Source organism: Scyliorhinus torazame, chromosome 3, assembly GCF_047496885.1.
Source record: "Scyliorhinus torazame isolate Kashiwa2021f chromosome 3, sScyTor2.1, whole genome shotgun sequence".
Taxonomy (NCBI): Eukaryota; Metazoa; Chordata; class Chondrichthyes; order Carcharhiniformes; family Scyliorhinidae; genus Scyliorhinus; species Scyliorhinus torazame.
In genome coordinates, this window is record NC_092709.1 from 32,975,963 (window position 1) to 32,999,839 (window position 23,877).

Below are 23,877 nucleotides of genomic sequence, written 5' to 3' on the forward strand. Positions count from 1 at the left end.
AGCTGATCTCCATTGGGGCCCACAAAAGGAAAACAGAGGCCAAGGAAAGGGAAAGATTACTGGGGGAGATTTTAAGGGTGGATAGGGAATTTGCAGAGACCCCGGAGGAGGAATTGTACAGGGAGAGGAGACGACTCCAGACGGAATTTGACCTTCTGACCACCAGAAAGGCGGAGGTACTGTGGAGGAAGGCACAGGGGAGGAGGTATGAATATGGGGAAAAGGCGAGTCGCCTGTTGGCTCATCAATTGCGAAAGAGGGCAGCAGCGAGGGAGATAGGAGGAATTAGAGACGAAAGGGGAGACACGGTGCGAAGGGCAGGAAAGATAAATGAGGTGTTCAAGACCTTCTATGAGGAACTGTATAGGTCTCAACCCCCAGAGGGAGAGGAGGGGATGCGGCAGTTCCTGGACCAATTGAGGTTCCCGAAAGTGGAGGAGCGGGGGGTGGTAGGCCTGGGGGCACCGATTGGGGTGGACGAGGTTATTAAGGGACTGGGAAGCATGCAAGCAGGGAAGGCCCCAGGACCAGACGGGTTCCCGGTGGAGTATTACAGAAAATATGTGGACTTGTTGGCCCCGTTGATGGTGAGGACGTTCAATGAGGCCAGGAAAGGGGGGACTCTACCCCCGACGATGTCGGAGACGACGATATCGTTAATTTTGAAGAGGGATAAAGATCCGTTGCAGTGCGGGTCCTATAGACCCATTTCATTGTTGAACGTGGACGCCAAATTGTTGGCAAAGGTACTGGCATCGAGGATAGAGGACTGTGTCCCGGGGGTGGTGCACGAAGACCAGACAGGGTTCGTAAAAGGGAGACAACTGAATGTTAACGTGCGACGACTATTAGGGGTGATAATGATGCCCCCAGTGGAGGGGGAGGCAGAGATAGTGGCGGCAATGGACGCAGAGAAGGCATTTGATAGGGTGGAGTGGGAGTATTTATGGGAAGTGTTAAGGAGGTTTGGGTTTGGGAACGGGTTTATTAGCTGGGTTAGACTTCTTTATGGGGCTCCAACGGCAAGCGTAGTTACAGGTCGACATAGATCGGAGTATTTCCGACTATATAGGGGAACAAGACAGGGATGCCCGCTGTCTCCATTGCTGTTCGCGTTGGCAATTGAACCTCTGGCCATGGCGTTGAGAGACTCCAGGAAATGGAGAGGGGTGATTAGAGGGGGAGAAGAACACCGAGTCTCGTTATATGCGGATGACCTATTGTTATACGTGTCGGACCCAGCGGGGGGAATGATAGAGGTTATGCGAATTTTGAGGGGGTTCGGGGATTTCTCGGGGTATAGGCTAAACATGGGGAAGAGTGAATTATTTGTGATACATCCAGGGGACCAGAGTAGAGAGATAGAAGGCTTGCCTCTAAGGAAAGTGGAAAGAAACTTCCGATACCTGGGGATTCAGATCGCTAGGAGCTGGGGAACCTTGCACAGACTTAATCTGACACGGTTGGTAGAACAAATGGAGGAGGACTTCAAGAGGTGGGACATGCAGCCTCTATCGCTGGCGGGCAGGGTGCAAGCAATTAAGATGATGGTCCTCCCGAGGTTCTTATTTGTATTTCAATGTCTCCCTATACTAATCACTAAGACCTTTTTTAATAAAATAGACAGGAGCATCACGAGCTTCGTGTGGGCAGGGAAAGTTCCGAGAGTAAGGAGGGGGTTCCTTCAGCGTAGTAGGGACAGAGGAGGATTGGCACTACCGAACTTGGGCGATTACTATTGGGCCGCCAATGTGGCAATGATACGTAAATGGATGATGGAGGGTGAGGGAGCGGCGTGGGAAAGACTGGAGAGAAAGTCCTGTAAAGGGACGAGTTTAGAGGCGCTGGTGACGGCGCCGCTACCGATCTCACCTAAAAAGTTTACCACGAACCCGGTGGTGGCGGCAACATTGAATATCTGGGGACAGTGGAGGCGACAGAGGGGTGCGGGGAGCCCTGGTGGGGTCCCCAATCAGGAACAACCATAGGTTCGCCCCAAGAAGAATGGATGGAGGATTTCAGAGCTGGTTCCAGTTGGGAATTAGGAGGGTGGGAGATTTATTTATAGATGGGACTTTTGCGAGCTTGGGAGCATTGGAGGAAAAGTATAAGTTGCCCCGGGGAAATTTCTTGAGATATATGCAGGTGAGGGCATTTACTAGACAACAGGTTAGGGAATTTCCGTTGCTCCCGACACAGGGGATACAGGACAGGGTGCTTTCAGGGGTGTGGGTCGGAGAGGGCAAGGTGTCAGAGATTTACCGAGAGATGAGGGAAGAGGGGGAGGAGTCGGTGGGCGAACTAAAAGGAAAGTGGGAAGAAGAACGAGGGGAGGAGATAGAGGAGGGTATGTGGGCTGATGCCCTAAGCAGGGTAAATTCCTCTTCCTCATGCGCCAGGCTTAGCCTGATTCAATTTAAGGTGCTACATAGAGCACACATAACGGGAGCAAGATTGAGCAGGTTCTTTGGAGTGGAGGACAAATGTGGGAGGTGTGGCGGGAGCCCGGCAAACCACGCACATATGTTTTGGGCATGCCCGGCACTGGAAGGGTATTGGAAGGGAGTGACGGGAGTGATTTCGCGGGTGGTGAAGGCCCGGGTCAAACCAGGCTGGGGGTTAGCTCTATTTGGAGTTGCGGAAGAGCCGGGAGTGCAGGAGGCGAAAGAGGCCGACGTTGTGGCCTTTGCGTCCCTAGTAGCCCGGCGCAGGATCCTACTCATGTGGAAGGAGGCGAAACCCCCCGGACTGGAGGCCTGGGTAAATGATATGGCGGGGTTCATTAAACTGGAGCAGATAAAGTTTGCCCTGAGAGGATCGGCTCAAGGGTTCACCAGGCGGTGGCAGCCATTTCTCGACTACCTAGGGGAACATTAGAGGGAAGACAGATGACCAGCAGCAGCAACCCAGGGGGGGGGGGGGGAGGGGGGGTGGTTTTAGTTTAGGTCAAAGATAAAGGGGTTTTGTTACTTGTGTATTGTTTAAAATTTCTGTATTGTTATTGTTGTGTTTGCTTTGTAAGAGGGGAAAAATTGTTGTTTGGGAAAAAATTTTCAATAAAACATTTATAAAAAAAAAAGAAAGACTAAATCAACTCAGTGCCAACCCAAGTGCTGGGTGGGCCAACAGTTCACTGCCGGTATTGTGAATATTTTGTAAGCTGTCATCTGGCAGCACAGTTTTGTGAAGGGGAGGTTGTGTCTCACTAACTTGATAGAGTTTTTCGAAGAGGTCACAAAGATGATTGATGCAGGTAGGGCAGTGGATGTTGTCTATATGGACTTCAGTAAGGCCTTTGACAAGGTCCCTCATGGCAGACTGGTACAAAAGGTGAAGTCACACGGGATCAGGGGTGAGCTGGCAAGATGGATACAGAACTGGCTAGGTCATAGAAGGCAGAGAGTAGCAATGGGAGGGTGTTTTTCCAATTGGAGGGCTGTGACTAGTGGTGTTCTGCAGGGATCAGTGCTGGGACCTTTGCTGTTCGTAGTACATATAAATGATTTAGAGGAAAATGTAACTGGTCTGATTAGTGAGTTTGCAGACGACACAAAGGTTGGTGGAATTGCGGATAGCGATGAGGACAGTCAGAGGATACAGCAGGATTTAGATCGTTTGGAGACTTGTGCGGAGACATGGCAGATGGAGTTTAATCTGGACAATGGTAATGCATTTTGGAAGGTCTAATGCAGGTAGCGAATATACAGTGAATGCTAGAACCCTCAAGAGTATTGACAGAGAGATCTAGGTGTACAGGTCCACAGGTCACTGAAAGGGGCAGCACAGGTGGAGAAGGTAGTCAAGAAGGCATACGGCATGCTTGACTTCATTGGCCGGGGCATTAAGTATAAGAATTGGCAAGTCATGTTGCAGCTGTATAGAACCTTAGTTAGGCCACACTTGGAGTAAAGTGTTCAATTCTGGTCGCCACACTACCAGAAGGACGTGGAGGCTTTAGAGAGGGTGCAGAAGAGATTTACCAGGATGTTGCCTGGTATGGAGGGCATTAGCTATGGGAGTGGATGAATAAACTCGGTTTGTTCTCACTGGGACGACGGAGGTTGAGGGGCGACCTGATAGAGGTCTACAAAATTATGAGGGGCATAGACAGAGTGGATAGTCAGAGGCTTTTCCCCAGGGTAGAGGGGTCAATTACTAGGAGGCATAGGTTTAAGGTGCGAGGGGCAAGGTTTAGAGGAGATGTACGAGGCAAGTTTTTTTACATAGAGGGTAGTGGGTGCCTGGAACTCGCTGCCGGAGGAGGTGGTGGAAGCAGGGACGATAGTGGCATTTAAGGGGCATCTTGACAAATACATGAAAAGGATGGGAATAGAGGGATACGGACCCAGGAAGTGTAGAAGAGTTTAGTTTAGACGGGCAGCACGGTTGGCACAGGCTTGGAGGGCCGAAGGGCCCATTCCTGTGCTGTACTTTTCTTTGTTCTTTGACCCATAACATATTTGTATTTCATATATTTCCAGCATGTTTCAGCAGAGATCGCTTCTCGGCCTTTTAGCCAAGATCAAGTGTAGTATCTGCTCTGCCTTTTGGCTCAGATCTGGTATGTCTCTCTTGTGGGGACCATGAATTGGGTTCAATTTGAATTTGAATTGGTTTTTGGAGCAGGCGAGGAGCTGGATTAGGGGTTCGCCCCTGTCCACACTCTGAGCCCTGGCTTGGTAACTCAGAAAAAGTAATTTAAAAGAAAGTTTAAGCAGAGAAATATGTATTCTAATTGGTTGTTTATCACCACATGGTTCTACCAACTCTCAGCTTCCCGCTCTCGAATCCACATTTTAAATGATTTTTGGATCTTGCTTCAACGGCAGAGAATTCCATCTTCGAACCAATAACAGTCTGAACATCTCTGACATCTAACTTCCGCTTTAAGACTCATAGCCTTAAATGAGTGCACACTAATTATCATTTCCTGGCCAGTGAAATAATCCATCACTTCATCGTAACCCTTCATAATGTTGGAGGCTTGGGCCACATCATCCATTTAACCATGGCACCGCTCCACAAGGATACAAATGATATCTTATGTGGTGATATTTGTACACATCAATGAATATAGTTATTTATCAATGTATATAGTCATCGGTATGACCTCCGACCAGCAGGTGGTGATAGAGATCTATCATGTGACTTGAGACACCAGTCAGTTGGTAGTAAGTCGTACAAGAGAACAGTCGCACTTAGAGTAGCTCCAGGAGAATTTACGGAATTAATTTAATAGCCATCGTCTGTATTATAGTTTGTTCGTTATCTTTCCACCCTGCTTCCACCATCTCCTCCCTACTTCGTTAGTTATTAGCTTGTTAATAAATCAGCTTTCTAGTTAAGCAACTAGATGTTCTGTGCACATCATTACCACATCCTATACAGCCATAACAATTTACTTGCTGCTGACGAATACTAAACAAATAAGATTGGTTTAAAAATCAAGTTGCACTGAAAGTAATGAACAAATCTCCAAAGCTCCAATCGCTTCAATTTTGATCTTGTGGATCATGATATCTCTAAAGCTCTTTCTAAATTACTGGGCTGCTTCCAACTAGAACTGCATCATTAATTGAGCCGGCTTCTGTTGATGCAGAGTGGGTTTGCATATGCTGACTCAGCAACCTTCTAATATCTTGCCACCCAGCTTCAGAAATTGAGTTTTGAAACTTGACTGCGCAGTTATTTCCAAACCACGTTCATGATTTGTAAAAACTGGTCTTTCTGATTATTGGTGGATGAAAATATCTTGCGAATTTAATATTTTGTTTTCAAATCTAGCAAAGAGGTTGAATACAAGAGATACGGCTTCTGGGAAACACAGGTTAAATTGAAATGAAGCACTTATCTAGATTGCTCGAGACAACAGAGGTTTGTTCGAAAAGATTCCGGTAACCATTCGCACAAGATGCTGGAATGCCTTATCCACTCAAGTCAGCCGCGGTTAGCTCCAGAATTCCTCATTGTGGTGGGTAGCAGCCGATTCAATCGGCAGCAAACAACTGGTGTACAAAGTGGCCACAGTGGGTGAAGGTATGTTCCATGCACTCTGCCCAAGCATGGTGTGGAGATGCACCAATAAAAAGGGAGAAGGACAGCAGAAGCTGCTTTCAAATGTCAGACTTGTTTTAAAGAAATCAACATGGAGGTGAAGGGTCAAGACCTCGTAACGTGCTTTATGGATTGCCTCTCCTTGCCTGCACCATGGGGGATTTGCTGCCACAGGAATGAACCATGCAAAGCTGCAGGATTCCATGCTTTACATTGCCCCGAGTTGCACTTTAACCTTGCAATGTAACCTTTTCCCTCTTAGACATTCGTAAATTAATGCCATAACTTTTACTCCGGGTCTGGGGTAGATGCAACCTACTGCCATTCATTACATCTAATGAAAAAAAATTAGTGCTCAGGGGAAAAGGAGAATACAAGAGTTACTGCTCATTCTGCTAGAATTAAATTAAGCTTTGAAACATTTTCTACGACTTTCAGGTCGGAAATAAAAAGTGCGTATTGGGCTTGGCCATGCAGAATGTTTTAGTTAAGAATGTATGTACTGCAATTTATTTGTGCAGAGTCGCATGGCTTATGGGCAAGAATAACTCTTAAACCCTTATTATCTACCTGTGAATTAGGTACTCATTCAATTTCACCACAATAAATAGAACTGTTGGAGTGTCTAACTGAGAAATGGCAGAAATCATTGCAACCGGTGGTTCTCACTGAAAAGATTTGCACCTTGGAGATATCCTATTGAGGTACTAATTACAGCATGTAATTAAAAAAATACAATTAAGAGTTTTAAAAATCCATGCAGCACCCGCTAGCACAGTATACAGTCTGCCTGTAGAGTACTTGTTAGTGCAGCAAGGTTGTCATAATACACACCAGTATATCATGGTGCAGACACACAGACAAACACTGATGGACATGCAGTGGGACCAATCCGCCTACACAACACCACAGCCAATCACCAGCGAGAGCGCACACACTATAAAGACAGGGGACAGGAGAGTTCCCGCTCATTCTAGTAGCAGCCAGCTCGGAGCACAGAGCTCACAGCTTGCAACACAGACAGTCACTATGTGCTGAATGCATCACCTGGTTAGGACTAGGCAAGAGTCAACAGTTAAAGCTGGTACTGCATTTACCCACAGTTCAAGTATGTTAATATAGTTAACCTTATAATAAAATAGAGTTGCACCCCTTCCAGTGTTGGTGACCTGTTTGTGATCCAGAACACCCAACACATCAAAGGTGATACCAAATTAGAGTAATATTTAAATAAGGTTATCTTTATCATCTCATTTTTAAAAAATAAATGAAAAAGTCCTATAAATGATACATACTCTAGCCATTACCCCGAGTTTAAGTGTGGCTTCAAAGTTTGATTAGATCAGCCCACTCTTGTAGATTAATTACTGTGTGAACCTGTTCAAATCAACCCATCATCAGAACCACTACTCTAGAAAAGGATTGATCAGCTTCCTCATTGTACAATCCATAGCTTTCAACATGTGCAGATACAGTTTTGCGTATATAATGATTTTCTTTTGTTTAATGTTATACAAGATGTTAGTCCCAGGCTTCTGAGTATGTACTTGCGCCATACATTGTGTTAATGAGCCAGGAGTTTGTCAATCAACCCAGCGAGGTCAAATGGGAGTCGCAAGTTTGCACTGTGGGGGAAAACAAAGTCACCGGCAGCGATTTTCCCTGAACTGGCTAATTAGTGGCCAGTGGACAGGCTTGCCATCCAATTAGGGATGGTGGACAGGCTCACGAAGCTGGAAAGCCAATAGGCAGCACTCCAGCACTGAAGAAGCAGCAGTCTTTTGTTCAGGAGAGAGAGAGAGAGGGTCTACCCATTTTGAGGAGAGGGGGAGGGGCCATCCATTTTGAGGAGAGAGAGTGGATCTTTCCACTTTGAGGCATGGCCTCTTAATTGATTAGAGGGAGCATGGATGAAAACTTAGGGGGGAAAGGCACTCAGATGCCACGTCCAGGAAACTGGCCGAGTCTATTATAGCTCAGGAAGAACCCACAGGACAACTGGAAAACTCCAGTCAGTCTCTGGCAATAGACCTTAAATAGCCTTTAAAATAGTCTTAATTGGCTACCCACTGGCTGCACTTGAGAGCCCAAGCACTCCCTCCCTTCCTGGCACCAGGAAAATAGTTCAGGGGCAGGTTGGTGTCAGCAAGCCAGCACACCAGCCGACGTCCCAAATATTTGTACCTGCCAGCTCTGCGCTCATCCCCATCAGGCCAAATTATTCTACTAAAAGGTTTCTCTTGAGTTAATTTCTCTTCCTCAAGGCAATACACTGGACTTCAGTGGGAGGCCGGGGGTGGGCGAAATGTATTTCTCAATTCCATTCAATGACACCCCTGCTTCAATGTGCAACTGTTTAGATGTCAGATGAGGATATGTGAAGATACCCTCGATGTCTCCGATTATCAAATAGGTTTCCAACATTTCTGTCTGCATTAGGGTTAGGATCAACCCTAATGCATATGGCCGCTGCTCATTTGGACAAGATACTGGAAGACAGCATCATTGTCTGTGCAGAGTCTGCACGTTCTCCCCGAGTCTGCGTGGGTTTCCTCCCGCAGTCCAAAGACGTGCAGGTTAGGTGGATTGGCCATGATAAATTGCCAATTAGTGTCCAAAAAAGTTAGGAGGGGTTATTGGGTTACCGGGATAGGGTGGAAGTGAGGGCTTAAGTGGGTTGGTGCAGACTCGATGGGCCGAATGGCCTCCTTCTGCATTGTATGTTCTATGTTCTAAGTTATGGACCTCAATCCTAATGAGAATCATCACCACCAATAGACACGGTACTAAAGGCAAAGATAGGGTATGAAGCAGCAAGACACGGAGCAGTACAAAGAGCATATAGAGTGAGACTTCAGAGTAAACAGCGTGGCTGCTGCTGATGTCCATAACCAGGAATTAGTCAGAACACTGTTTGGAGAAAATAAATTGTGGTGCGATATCACAGGGCAACAGATATTCCTATTCATCTCAGCTAAACTAGGCAATTTCAATAGGGGTAAATAAAGCGTTCAATGAAATAGTAAGAATATAAGCAGGCATTAAAATATAAGTAGCAAAATACTTAATTAAAATACAATGAGGATGGCAGAGCAGGTGATGTGTTGCAGCTGCATTATGTGGGACTTCCTGGACACCACAGTGAACATGTCTGCAGCTCCAGGTACTTGGCTCAGAGTGAATGAGGTGGAAACCCAGCTGCATGTGGTGGGGGATGAAGGGGGGAGGACTGGAGTTACCTGGACACTTTGTTACAGAAGGCCTTAGGCTGCATGTGACTCCAGATCCACAGCACTGGGGTTGACTCTTGATGCCCTTTGAAATGGCCGAGGAAGCCACCCAGCCAATGACACCCACATCCCATCAAAGAATAAGAAAAAGGATATAAGGACCATTCAACCTATCATTCTTTTTATCTTTCAACTGCTTCGCGGTAAAATAGCAACTTCTCTTTCCCTTCTGTAAGACTAACAAATAATTAATTTTGGGAACTCAACTCAATATTTACACTGGCTTCACTCATAATTGTATTCTAACTTTTATGACAAGTTAGCTGGAAATATAAAATTCCTTCCAGGAGTGTAAACAACTTGTTCATGTTAGAGAAACATCTCCAGTATTTAACTTCCAACAACAGAATTTAATAATGTGATGTGCAGATTCTGTGCAAAATTGTGGCTATGGCAACAACCACTCTTGTTTTCCATTTAAAATAATCTTTTCCATTCAAGATCCACCAGGCATTTTCAACATGTGTAAGAGTCCTACCTATTTATTTCATTTGTTCCCATTTCTTTTATTTTATTATTTTGGTCTGTGGACCCATAATCGGAATGTGCTTTTAAGTAGAAGACTCAAGGTTGAAAAAGCCTGCTTGCCAAGGCACAGCATTCCCACATTTGGGATAGGAGAAACCAGACTCCTCGGCACCGAGTGGATCACAGGAGCCAGCTTTGGAAGGAGTCAGTTCGATTGGTTAACTGGCAACTGGTGGGTTGGCCAGGGACAATGTTCTGCCTGACAATGGTCAGTGATTGGTTCCTGCGTGATGTTTTCTGAGAAAACTGAGCTGAAGTGTTCGACCTTGGAAGTGAAAGGAACTCTCTGTCTCTTTCCTGCTTGTTGAAGTGAAAGACCTGCTCTGTTGTTGTGAAAGCAGTGAGTGCCTGGTACATCCTTTGCTGTAAACCTGAAATGATGCTGAGTCTGCAGAGAAGGGAAACAACCTCGCCAGAGAGAACCATCTCAAACCTGGAAGGAGGAAGTACTAAAACGACAACCTGAATTCAGAAAGACGATGACTGGACGTCAACACAGTGCATCAGAGATCCTTATCCTCGTATTTTTATTTATATTTCCTTTCCCTTTCTGCCATCCTTTTCCCTCGGTGTTGTTTGTATGTGTAATGTATATATATATATATACACAAAGTGGGGTGAGTTAGGAAGGGGGCTGCTTGTGAAAGGGGTATTAAATAATCAATTTTATTTTCTGTCCATTTAATTATAACATTGTACATAATAAAATGTTACTTGCGTCTTAAAGTTAGAAACCTGCTGGCTGTAGTTTTTGGGCTCAACCAAGGACCTCGGGTATTTTAAATAAAATCGAATTTCACCTGGCTCCGGGTCAAATGCAGTATTAGCCCAGGGTGTTGTGATATGTATCATAGTTCTGATTCTTTCCAATATTGGACTGCAGCTTTTAGCTTGCAACAAGACACCTGCATTGAAAGCAACGCAAGGTTCCCATAGGCACCTGTATTGACATCATTGGAGCAAATCCCACGTGGACAGTGCACTAGCTTACACAGCAGAAAACTGAGCGTACCCAGGTGCTGGAAAGAAACTAGCTATGAATATTTGCTCCCAATTGGCTCGATGATAAACTTCAACTTCTATCAGGGTTTGTTGTGGAAAAAGCCTCAGGCACCACTTCTGTCCCTACATATTAATTAACAAATAAAACACGACATACATTTTGGTGACAAATGTTTATCAGGATGTGCTGACACCACTTGACAGATAGGTTATCAATTGGAGTTTAAACTTTCCCAGTCTCCCTTCCGGTTTATGAAAATAAAGTTTGAATTTAGCAAATCTTTTGATATTTTGTCTGTCAAAATAAAAAAATAGAAAGCAAAAAGCCAGATATTATATGTTATGGGTCTGGGTTTACAGAACCCCAAAGTGTTTCATGGAGTTCAACCGACCCACAACTTTTAATAGATTGTGGTGTGGGAAGCACACGGCGTACTCTCCAGGTGTGATAGAGCAGAAATGGACAAGTGCTTTTTAAAACAATACATGTTTATTCTATGAACCCAAGTTAACCCTTTTAAAACAAACATTGAATATCTTTACACCCATTACTTCAAAGATAACCCCAAAAGACTACAACACTAAATAATTCTTCAAACTGTTCCTTTAAACATCCAAAAGACTTCAAACCTTCAAAAATAGGAGCACATTAGGTTACATTCAATATATTTATAGTCTTTGGATTGCAAAAATCAACAAACCAGCTCTGTGTTTCTTCCTGCAGCTCACAGCAAAACAAACAGACACTCCCAGCTGTGTTCTCAAACTGAAACTCAAAAAGCAGAAGTGAGCTCAGCTCCCCCCACCCTCTGACATCACTTCAGTAATATGATCAGCTCCATTTCTTAAAGGTACATTGCTTAAACATCCATTTATTAAAGGTACTCTCACATGACACTTCCCCCCGCCCCCCCCCCCCCCACCAAGAAAAAAAAATAAACCATCAACTTCAAGATGGTTTCATTTTTCACCTTTGCACCATCAATTAAGAAATGCACACAGTAAAAACACTTTACCGGTTCAAACAAAAGACAACACACGTAAACAGGTATAATAATATAGTCCATTCCCCCCCCCCCCATTCTTCTTCCTCCAACCAAAATCCTTCTCGATTGACAGTCTCTTTGAACAAGAAAGTCTTTGCACGATCCATCCATTCCTCTACGCCTCGTTAGATACTTCAGTTCAATCTGATCACAGAGTCCCTTGCAATTCTCCAATACAGGAGCATCGGTTACCACAGCTTTCAGGCAGTCAGATGCCTGTTGAAAGTCCGCTGTCCATTGAAATTTTTTACGTTTCATCAGCAAGTCCATCAGTGGAGCAACCACGCTACAAATCTTTTGAACAAAGGTTCGATCAGATCCACTCATGCCAAGAAATCGCATGATTTCCTTTCGTCTTGAGGGTATCGGAAACTCCTCAAGGAAAGTGATTTGGGCTTTTCCAAATTCACTTCTGGCTAGGTTTATCACCAAACCTGCCTCCTGAAGTCGATCGAATAACTCCATCAGATGTTTTAAATGTTCTTTCCATGTCTGGCTGAAAACGACCAGATCGTTGATATGTACCGCACAATTGGGTAATCCTGAAACGACTATATTAGTTAACTGTTGAAATGTGGCTGGGGCGTATTTCATGCCAAATGGCATAACTTTGAATTGGTATATACCATCGGGAGTCACAAAAGCTGAAATTTCCTTCGCCCTTTCGGATAAAGGTACCTGCCAGTAATCCAATTACTTTGGATTTCCAAAGTAAATCCAATTTGGAAATTAAAGCGGTTTGTCCCACTTTCTCAATGCAATTCTCCAAACGTGGGATAGGATAAGAGTCCATTCTTGTAACTGCATTCACCTTTCTATAGTCCACACACAACCGTTGGGTACCATCAGGTTTAGGTACCATCACTATGGGCGAGCTCCTTTGGCTGCAACCCACTTCAATTATGCCATTTTTAAGCATACTCTCAATCTCTTTGTTAACCTGTGCCAATTTTAAAGGATTACGTCTGTATGGATGTTGTTTGATAGGAACAGCATTTCCCACATCTACATCATGTATCGCCATTTTAGTACTTCCCAATTTATCTCTACAAACTTGCCCATGTTATGTCAATAACAATTTCAGGTCAGTTTGTTTTTCCTCTGGAAGGTAACTTAACAATTCATCCCAATTTTTAAGAACATCCTCATTTTCCAATTTAATTTGAGGGATGTTAAATTCACAGTCATCTGGATTTGGTTCGTCACTTTGAGTTAGAATCATTAAAACCTCCTTTTTCTCTCCTTCCCTTTCAAAGTACCTTTTAAGCATATTCACATGACACACTCGGTGAGTCTTCCTTCTATCTGGTGTTTTTACCACATAATTCACCTCACTTAATTTCCTTTCAATCTGATAAGGTCCACAAACCTAGCTTTTAAAGGCTCACCTACCACTGGTAACAGCACTAAAACTTTATCTCCACTGGTAAAACTACGAACGTTGGATTTCTTGTCCACTACCCGTTTCATCACATTTTGTGCAACTTTCAAATGTTGTCCAGCCAATTCACCTGCTCTATTTAATCGTTCCCTAAAATTTGACACGTAATCCAATTGTGTAATTTCCGATTTCTCACCCAACAATTTTTCTTTAATCAATTTAAGTGGTTCTCTTACCTCATGACCAAAAATTAGTTCAAAAGGACTAAATATGGTTGATTCATTAGGTGCATCCCTAATTGCAAACAATACGAATGGCATTCCTTTATCCCAATCCTCTGGATAATCTTGACAATAAGCCCGCAACATTGTCTGATGCCACCTTTCTAGCGTTCCCTGCAATTCTGGATGGTACGCAGTTCATTTAAATTGTTTTATTCCTAAGCTAGCCATAACCTCTTTGAATAACCTAGAGGTAAAATTTGATCCTTGATCCGATTGAATTTCTGTGGGTAGTCCATGTCGAGTAAATAATTTAAGTAACTCCTCCACAATCCTTTTAGCTGTAATATTACGTACTGGCATGGCCTCTGGAAACCTAGTAGACACATCCATTATAGTCAAAAGATATTGATTCCCACTTTTTGTTTTAGGAAGCGGTCCTACACAATCAATTAGGACCCTTGTAAAAGGTTCCTCAAATGCTGGAATGGGTATTAAGGGCACTGGTTTTATCACTGCTTGAGGTTTCCCTATCACTTGACATGTGTGACATGATTGACAAAATTTAACTACATCTTTATCTGGTCCAGGCCAAGAAAAATGTTTCTGGATTTCAGCTTGAGTTTTCCTTATCCCCAAATGACCTCCCACTGGTACCTCATGTGCCACTCGCAACACCTCCTTTCTATACCCTACCGGCAATACTACTTGGCGAACCTCTGCCCACTTTTCATCCGCCTGCATATGTACAGGTCTCCATTTTCTCATCAAAACATTATTTTTACGGTAATAACACTCTGGCATACACTCAGATTCCTCTTCCGCATATGCTTTCTGATATATCAGTTTTATATCTACATCATTTTGTTGTAACTCCGCCAATTTTCCTGAACTAAAAATATCCGCCTCATCCTCCACCTGTTCTTGTTCTTTTTCAACCATCTGATCAAAATCATTTCTGATAATTGCACTTCAACTTCATCTTCACTCTTTGATTTCTCCTCTTGTCTTAACCTGTGACTTTGCGGCCTTGTTACTACACAATCCGGAAAAATCCCAGGAAATTCGTCCTTCAACACTTCAGTTGTCTGATTTTCCACTGGCTTATCAACCACGGTAGGCATCACTCCCACCTGCGATCCAGCTATATCATTACCCAAAATAAACTGTATTCCTGGACATGATAGTTTCTCTAATACTCCGACTACCACTTCACCACTCTTCACTGGACTTTCCAACCTGACCTTATATAATGGAACGCTACACCTCTCACCCTGAATTCCACATATTACCACCTTTTCTGGCAACATTCTTCCCAAACTACATAATTCCTCATCTCTTACCATTAAAGATTGACTAGCTCCTGTATCTCTTAAAATTGTGAGTTCTTTACCTGCTCCTCCTGATACACATGAGTAAACTTTATCCACACAAGTAAATTCTTTAAAGACATCTGGCACCTTCTCATCAATTACTTCTTGTACAGGCTGTACAATTATTTGCACCTCCTTCACTTCCCTTGGGCTTTCCTTTACATAGAACATAACAGCGCAGTACAGGCCCTTCGGCCCTCGATGTTGCGCCGACCTGTGATACCACTCTAATGCCCATCTATACTATTCCCTTATCGTCCATATGTCTATCCAATGACCATTTGAATGCCCTTAGTGTTGGCGAGTCCACTACTGTTGCAGGCAGGACATTCCACGCCCTTACTACTCTGAGTAAAGAACGTACCTCTGACATCTGTCCTATATCTATCACCCCTCAATTTAAAGCTATGTCCCTTCGTGCTAGACATCACAATCCGAGGAAAAAGGCTCTCACTGTCCACCCTATCCAATCCTCTGATCATCTTGTATGCCTCAATTAAGTCACCTCTTAACCTTCTCTCTAACAAAAACAGCCTCAAGTCCCTCAGCCTTTCCTCATAAGATCTTCCCTCCATACCAGGCAACATTCTGGTAAATCTCCTCTGCACCCTTTCCAATGCTTCCACATCCTTCCTACAATGCGGCGACCAGAATTGCACGCAATACTCCAAATGCGGCCGCACCAGAGTTTTGTACAGCTGCAACATGAAATGAATGAAAATCGCTTGTCACGAGTAGGCTTCAATGAAGTTACTGTGAAAAGCCCCTAGTCGCCACATTCCGGCGCCTGTTCGGGGAGGCTGGTACGGGAATCGAACCGTGCTGCTGGCCTGCCTTGGTCTGCTTTAAAAGCCTCATGGCTCCGAAACTCAACCCCTCTACCAATAAAAGCTAACACACCGTACGCCTTTTTAACAACCCTCTCAACCTGGGTGGCAACTTTCAGGGATCTATGTACATGGACACTGAGATCTCTCTGCTCATCCACACTGCTAAGAATCTTACCATTAGCCCAGTACTCTGTCTTCCTGTTATTCCTTCCAAAATGAATCACCTCACACTTTTCTGCATTAAACTCCATTTTCCACCTCTCAGCCCAGCGCTGCAGCTTATCTATGTCCCTCTGTAACTTGTAACATCCTTCCGCACTGTCCAGAACTCCACTGACTTTACTGTCATTAACAAATTTACTCACCCATCCTTCTACGCCCTCCTCCAGGGCTTTTATAAAAAGGACAAACAGCAGTGGCCCCAAAACAGATCTTTGTGGCACACCACTAGTAACTGGACTCCAGTCTGAACATTTCCCATCAACCACCACCCTTTGTCTTCTTCTAGCTAGCTCATTTCTTTTTTAAAAAAATATATTTATTCAAATTTTTCAACAAATTTTCAACAAAAGCCCCCCCCACAAAATAAAGAAACAAGAATACAACAATCAGAGATTATACATTGGATTTCCCCCATATACAATAACCACCCATATAACATTTAAAAACACAAATAGGGAAACCCCCCCCCCCACCTCCACCCAAACGCCACCCCAAAAGAACCCCCATCCCGTGCCCTTGGGCTGCTGCTGCTACTGATCCGCGAGATAGTCTAGGAACGGTTGCCACCGCCTGAGGAACCCTTGCACAGACCCTCACATGGCAAACTTTATCCTCTCCAGCTTGATGAACCCTGCCATGTCATTGATCCAAGCTTCCACACTAGGGGGCTTCGCATCTTTCCAGAGTAGCAAAACCCTCCGCCGGGCTACCAGGGACGCAAAGGCCAGAATACCGGTCTCTTTCGCCTCCTGCACTCCCGGCTCGTCCGATACCCCAAATAATGCCAATCCCCAGCTAGGCGTTCACCACCTTGGACATAGTCCTCGCAAAACCCCGCCAAAACCCAGCTAGCGCCAGGCACGACCAGAACATATGGACGTGATTTGCCAGGCTCCCCGAGCACCTCCCACATCTGTCCTCCACCCCAAAGAACCTACTCAACCTCGCCCCAGTTATATATGCTCTGTGAGTAACTTTGAACTGTATTAGGCTGAGCCTGGCGCAAGAGGAGGAAGAATTAACCCTACTCAGGGCATCAGCCCACAGACCCTCATCTATCTCATCCCCAAGCTCCTCCTCCCATTTACCCTTTGATGCACAATCAATTACTCGTGAGACAAGGAGAGTCATACTAATCAGCTTTAATCAGCTAAAACTGTACCCAGCAGCTTCGATACAGAAAGTGAAGGCTGCTGGGACAGAATTGGTTCTTATACCCCACCTCTCAGGGCGGAGCTATGTGCGTTAGCCAATGGTAGACTCCTAGGTCTAGCCAATGGGCATCCATCTCTCAGGTACTGCAATACCTGGTATTACCACATTCACCCCCTGTTAAAAAAGGACCCAGCGGGGTGATGGCCAGTGTTACTGTCGCCTTTTGCATGGTAGGACCAGGTATTGCAGGTACTGTGATGTCGAGGGTAACAGAGAAAGCTTTTATTGTTTTATGGTGCAGCAATCAGACGATCGGGTGGCCTGGTCGTCCTTCTGGAGCGTCTGAGCTTCGGCGATGATCCTGGTGGGGGCCCCGGCGGTTGTGGCTCCGGGAACGTGGTGTCTTCCTCCCTGGCAGCTTCGTCACCCCTAGGCAGCGCTGTTGGGGCGAAAAGTGGGCAGGGGGGACGGGCACCTGTAGGGGGTGTCGGTGCCTGTTCGGCGCTGAGTAGGGGCGGCGGTAGTATTGACCCTCCGGTCAGGTGCTGCGGGGTGGGTGGGGGTGGGGGCAATGGTGCGGGTGCGCGTGGGGCTCTGGCGGGCGCCAGGTCCCGAAGGGAGACCGTGTCTTGGCGGCCGTCGGGGAACGCTACGTAGGCGTGCTGGGGGTTGGCATGCAGCAGGTGGACCCTCTCGACCAACGGGTCCGACTCGTGCGCCCTCACATGTTTCCGCATCAGGACGGGTCCGGGTGTCGCTAGCCAGGTTGGGAGCGAGGTCCCGGAGGAGGACTTTCTGGGGAAAACAAGGAGACGTTCGTGAGGTGTCTGGTTTGTGGTAGTGCAGAGCAGCGACCGAATGGAGTGAAGGGCCACTGGGAGGACTTCTTGCCAGCGGGAGACTGGGAGATTCCAGGACCGAAGGGCCAGCAGGACGGTCTTCCAGACCGTTCCGTTCTCCCTCTCTACCTGCCCGTTTCCCCGGGGGTTGTAACTGGTCGTCCTGCTGGAGGCGATGCCTTTGCTGGGCAGCAATTGACGCAGTTCATTGCTCATAAAGGAGGACCCCCTATCACTATATATGTAGGCGGGGAAACCGAACAGTGTAAAAATACCATGGAGGGCCTTGATGACAGTGGTCGTGGTCATGTCCGAGGAGGGGATGGCGAATGGGAACCGGGAGTATTCGTCAATCACGTTCAGGAAATACGTGTTGCGGTCGGTGGAGGAGAGGGGGCCCTTGAAATCCAAGCTGAGGCGTTCAAAGGGACGGGAAGCCTTTATCAGATGCGCTCTCTCTGGCCGGTAGAAGTGCGGTTTGCACTCCGCGCAGATTCGGCAGTCCCTGGTGACTGTCCTGACCTCCTCGATGGAGTAGGGCAGGTTGCGGGTCTTAATGAAATGGAACAAACGAGTGACCCCCGGGTGGCAGAGGTCCTCGTGGAGGGCTCGGAGGCGGTCCACTTGTGCGGTGGCACAAGTGCCGCGGGACAGGGCATCAGGAGGCTCGTTCAGCTTCCTGGGACGGTACAAGACCTTGTAATTGTAGGTAGAGAGTTCTGTTCTCCACCGCAAGATCTTGTTGTTCTTAATCTTGCCCCGCTGTGCATTATCGAACATGAAGGCCACCGACCGTTGGTCCGTGAGGAGAGTGAATCTCCTGCCGGCCAGGTAATGCCTCCAGTGTCGCACAGCCTCTACTATGGCCTGGGCCTCCTTTTCGACCGAGGAGTGGCGAATTTCGGAAGCATGGAGAGTGCAGGAGAAGAAAGCCACGGGCCTCCCTGCTTGGTTGAGGGTGGCCGCCAGAGCTACGTCGGACGCGTCGCTCTCGACCTGGAAGGGGAGGGACTCGTCGATGGCACGCATCGTGGCTTTTGCGATGTCCGCTTTGATGCGGCAGAAGGCCTGGCGGGCCTCCCTCGACAGGGGGAAGGTTGTGGACTGGATCAGGGGTCGAGCCTTGTCTGCCTAATTAGGGACCCATTGTGCATAATAGCTAAAGAAGCCAAGGCTGCGCTTTAGGGCCTTGGGGCAGTGAGGGAGGGGGAACTCCATGAGGGGGCGCATGCGTTCAGGGTCGGGGCCTAGGACTCCATTTCGCACTATGTAGCCTAGGATGGCTCGATGGTCGGTGTTAAACACGCATTTATCCTTATTGTAGGTCAGATTAAGGATATTCGCGGTCTGGAGAAATTTTCGGAGGTTGGTGTCGTGGTCCTGCTGGTCATGGCCGCAGATGGTGACGTTATCAAGATACGGGAACGTTGCGCGTAAGCCGTACCGGTCAACCATTCGGTCCATCTCACGCTGGAAGACCGAGACCCCGTTCGTGACACCGAAGGGAACCCTTAAAAAATGATAGAGCCGCCCATCCGCTTCGAAGGCAGTGTACTGGCGGTCCCCATGACAGAGGGGCAGCTGGTGGTAGGCAGACTTGAGATCCACCGTGGAGAAGACCTTGTATTGCGCAATCCTGTTTACCAGGTCGGCTATACGGGGGAGAGGGTACGCGTCCAGCTGCGTAAACCGGTAGATGGTCTGGCTATAGTCGATGACAATCCTATGTTTCTCCCCGGTCTTTACCACCACTACTTGAGCCCTCCAGGGGCTGTTGCTTGCTTCGATGACCCCTTCCTTCAGCAGCCTTTGGACCTCGGACCTGATGAAGGTCCGGTCCTGGGCACTGTACCGTCTGCTCCTGGTGGTGACGGGTTTGCAATCCGGGGTGAGGTTCACAAACAGGGAAGGCGGGTCGACCTCAAGGATCACGAGGCCGCAGACAGTAAGGGGGGGTATAGGGCCGCCAAATTTAAAGGTCAGGCTTTGTAGGTGGCACTGGAAATCCAGCCCAAGAAGGGTGGCTGCGCAGAGGTGCGGCAGAACGTACAGGCAGAAATTGTGGAATTCCCTGCCTTGGACAGTGAGGTTCGCTAGGCAGAACCCCTTTATTTCCACTGCATGTGACCCGGAGGCCAGGGAGATCCGTTGGTTTACGGGATGGGTGACAAGGGAACAGCGCCTTACCGTGTGGGGGTGGACGAAGCTTTCCGTGCTCCCGGAGTCGATCAGGCAAGACGTCACGTGGCCGTTGATGGCGATCGTTGTGGTGGCTTTCGCTAGCGTCCGGGGCCGACTCTGGTCCAGGGTCACGGAGGCCAGCTGCAGCAAGGAGGAGTTCTGGTCAGACAGCGTGGAGTCGGCAGTGCTGGGGGCCTGAGGCCGGTCCCGGGTAACGGAGTCCAGCTGTAGCAAGGAGGAGTTCTGGTCAGACAGCGTGGAGTCGGCAGTGCTGGGGGCCTGAGGCTGGTCCCGGGTAACGGAGTCCAGCTGTAGCAAGGAGGAGTTCTGTTCAGGCAGCGTGGAGTCGGCAGTGCTGGGGGCTTGAGGCCCCATCCAAGATGGCGTCAGCCACGGGTCGCACATGGAGTCCGGGGATACAGAAGATAGCATCGGCGAGGGACAAAATGGCAGCGCCCATCCACCCAGCGTGGTAGCCGGGGGGCAAAATGGCCGCGCCCGTGGGTCGCACGTTGCCTGGGGGTAGGAGGGCGGCGGTGGGCCTTGGACGGCTGTGACCTGGAACAAAGGCTGCTGATAGTCGCTGGCGACCGCTGCCACAACGCGGGCCTGGCAGACCGTGACATAGTGGCCTTTCTTGCCGCACCCTTTGCAGGCGGCGGTGCGCGCCGGGCAGCGCGCGCAGGGATGATTCGCTTGAAGATCCGCAGAAGATGCAGCGTTGGCCGGCGGTGAAAACGGGCCGTCTAGTGGCGCAGGCCTGCGGGGTTAGCGGGAAAGTTTGGGGGGCTGCCGCCACGGGGTGCCACGTAGTCCAGGTGGGCGCCATGCGCCCGGGAGCAAAAGCCAGTGCGTTTTTGTACGCAACGTCCATAGACCCTGCCAGGGCCCGTGCCTCAGTGAGGCCCAGTGTGTCCATTTCAAGGAGCCTTCTGCGGATGTCGGGGGAAGACATACCTGTCACGAAAGCGTCCCGAATTAAAAGTTCCGTGTGCTCATTCCCCGTGACTGGTGGGCAGCCGCAGTTCCGGCCCAGCTCTAATAGAGCCCGATAGAAGTCCTCCAGTGTTTCTTCAGGGCTCTGCCTTCTAATTGCCAACAGGTGACGGGCGTAGACCTGGTTCAGAGGACGGATGTAATGTCCTTCTAGCAGCTCGATAGCTGCAGCAAAATTCTCCGCCTCCTTGATCAGAGGGTAGATTGCAGGGCTGACTCGGGAGTGTAGAAGGTGCATTTTCTGCCTTTCCGTGGGGGAGTCGGCGGCTGTGTCGACGAAGCTCTTAAAACACGCCAGCCACTGCTTGAAGATAGCAGCGGAGTTGTCTGCGTGGGGACTGAGCTGAAGGCACTCCGGCTTGATGCGGAGATCCATCCTTTCAGAAGTAATAGCTGATTAAATTGATGCACAATCAATTACTCGTGAGACAAGGAGAGTCATACTAATCAGCTTTAATCAGCTAGAACTGTACCCAGCAGCTTCGATACAGAAAGTGAAGGCTGCTGGGATGGCATTGGTTCTTGTACCCGGCCTCTCAGGGCGGAGCTATGTGCGTTAGCCAATGGTAGACTCCTAGGTCTAGCCAATGGGCATCCACCTTTCAGGTACTGCAATACCTGGTATGATCACACCCTGTAACTCCTCCACCGAGGCCTCCTCCTCTTCCTTCAGCTCCTGGTAAATCGCCGAAACCTTGCCTTCTCCAACACATACACCCAAAATCACCCTGTCCTGAATCCCACGTGCCGGAAGCAGCGGGAATTCCCTCACATGCCGCCTCACAAACGCCCTCACTTGCATGTACCTAAAAGCGTTTCCCGGGGGTAGCCCAAACTTCTCCTCCAGCGTCCCTAGGCTCGCAAACGTCCCATCGATGAACAGGTCCCCCATTCTTCTAATCCCTTCCTGGTGCCAGCTCCGAAACTCCCCATCCATCCGTCCCGGGACGAACCGATGATTCACCTGAATCGGGGACCAAATCGAGGCTCCCACCTCGCCCCTGTGTTGCCTCCACTGCCCCCAGATCTTCAACGTCGCCGCCACCACCGGGCTCATGGTGTAGCTTGTCGGTGAGAGCGGCAGCGGTGCCTTCACCAGCACCCTCAGGCTCATGCCCACACAGAACACCATCTCTAGCCTCTTCCACGCCGCCCCCTCTCCCTCCATTACCCACTTATGGATTATCGCCATATTGGCTGCCCAATAATAGCCGCACAGATTCGGCAGCGCCAGCCCCCCCTGTCCCTGCTACACTCCAGAAACACTCTCTTCACCCTCGGGGTCTTATTCGCCCACACAAATCCCATGATGCTCCTGCTTACCCGTTTGAAAAATGCCTTGGGGATCATAATGGGAAGGCACTGGAACACAAAGAGAAACCTCGGGAGGACCGTCATTTTGACCGACTGCACCCTACCCGCTAGCGAGAGTGGCAGCATATCCCATCTTTTAAAATCCTCCTCCATCTGCTCCACCAACCGCGTCAAATTGAGCTTGTGCAGGGCCCCCCAACTCCTAGCTACTTGGATCCCTAGATACCGAAAGCTCCTTTCCGCCCTCTTCAGCGGTAGTTTGTCTATCCCCCTTCCCTGGTCTCCTGAATGCACCACAAAGAGCTCACTCTTCCCTACGTTGAGTTTATACCCCAAAAGTCCCCAAACTCCCTCAGGATCCGCATGACCTCCGCCATCCCCTCCACTGGATCCGCCACATACAGCAACAGGTCGTCAGCATACAACGACACCCGGTGTTCCTCTCCCCCCCCAGACCAGTCCCCTCCATTTCCTGGACTCCCTCAGTGCCATGGCCAGCAGCTCAATTGCCAGTGCAAACAACAAGGGGGATAAGGGGCAACCCTGCCTAGTCCCCCCGGTACAGCTGAAAGTACTCCGACCTCTGCCGATTCGTAGCCATGCTCGCCACTGGGGCTCTATATAGCAGCCTGACCCAACTGATGAACCCCTCCCCGAACCCAAACCTCCACAACACTTCCCAAAGATACTCCCACTCCACCCGGTCAAAGGCCTTCTCCGCGTCCATAGCTGCCACTACCTCCGGTTCCCCCTCCACCGAGGGCATCATAATCACATTGAGGAGCCTCCGCACATTTGTATTTAGCTGCCTACCCTTCACAAATCCCATCTGGTCCTCATGAATCGCCCCCGGACACAGTCCTCAATTCCCGTAGCCAGCACCTTCGCCAACAACTTAGCATCAACATTGAGGAGCGAGATCGGTCTATACAACCAACATTGCAAAGGATCCTTGTCCCGCTTCAAGATCAAAGAGATCAGCGCCCCAAACATTGTCGGGGAAAGGGTCCCCCCCTCTCTCGCCTTATTAAAAGTCCTCACTAGCAACGGGCCCAGCAGGTCCACGTATTTCCTGTAAAATTCAACCGGGACCCCATCTGGCCCCGGGGCCTTCCCCGCCTGCATGCTCCCCAATCCTTTAACCAGCTCCTCCAGCCCAATTGGCGCCCCCAAACCAGCCATTTCCTCCTCCTCCACCCTTGGGAACCTCAGCTGATCTAGGAATCGTCGCATCCCCTCCTCCCCCGCTGGGGGCTCAGACCTGTACAGATCCCCATAGAAGTCCCTAAATACCTTGTTTATTCTCACCGCACTCCGCACCGGATTCCCCCCTCTATCCTTAACTCCACCAATCTCCCTCGCTGCCTCCCTCTTACGAAGCTGATGTGCCAGCATCCGACTCGCCTTCTCCCCATACTCATATGTCGCCCCCTGCGCTTTCCTCC

The 23,877-nt window shown here is 48.3% G+C and overlaps 1 protein-coding gene and 1 non-coding gene across 5 annotated transcripts in view; one reads left to right on the forward strand and one right to left on the reverse strand.

The window, feature by feature from the left end:
- LOC140408399 (serine/threonine-protein phosphatase 2A 55 kDa regulatory subunit B gamma isoform) overlaps positions 1-23,877 on the reverse strand; it is a 495,785-nt gene that overhangs the window by 296,944 nt on the left and 174,964 nt on the right. The gene's annotated exons all lie outside the window — the stretch shown is intronic.
- Positions 4,497-4,696, forward strand: LOC140409672 (U2 spliceosomal RNA). Its single transcript, XR_011940471.1, has one exon. It is a non-coding gene; the product is annotated as a U2 spliceosomal RNA (small nuclear RNA).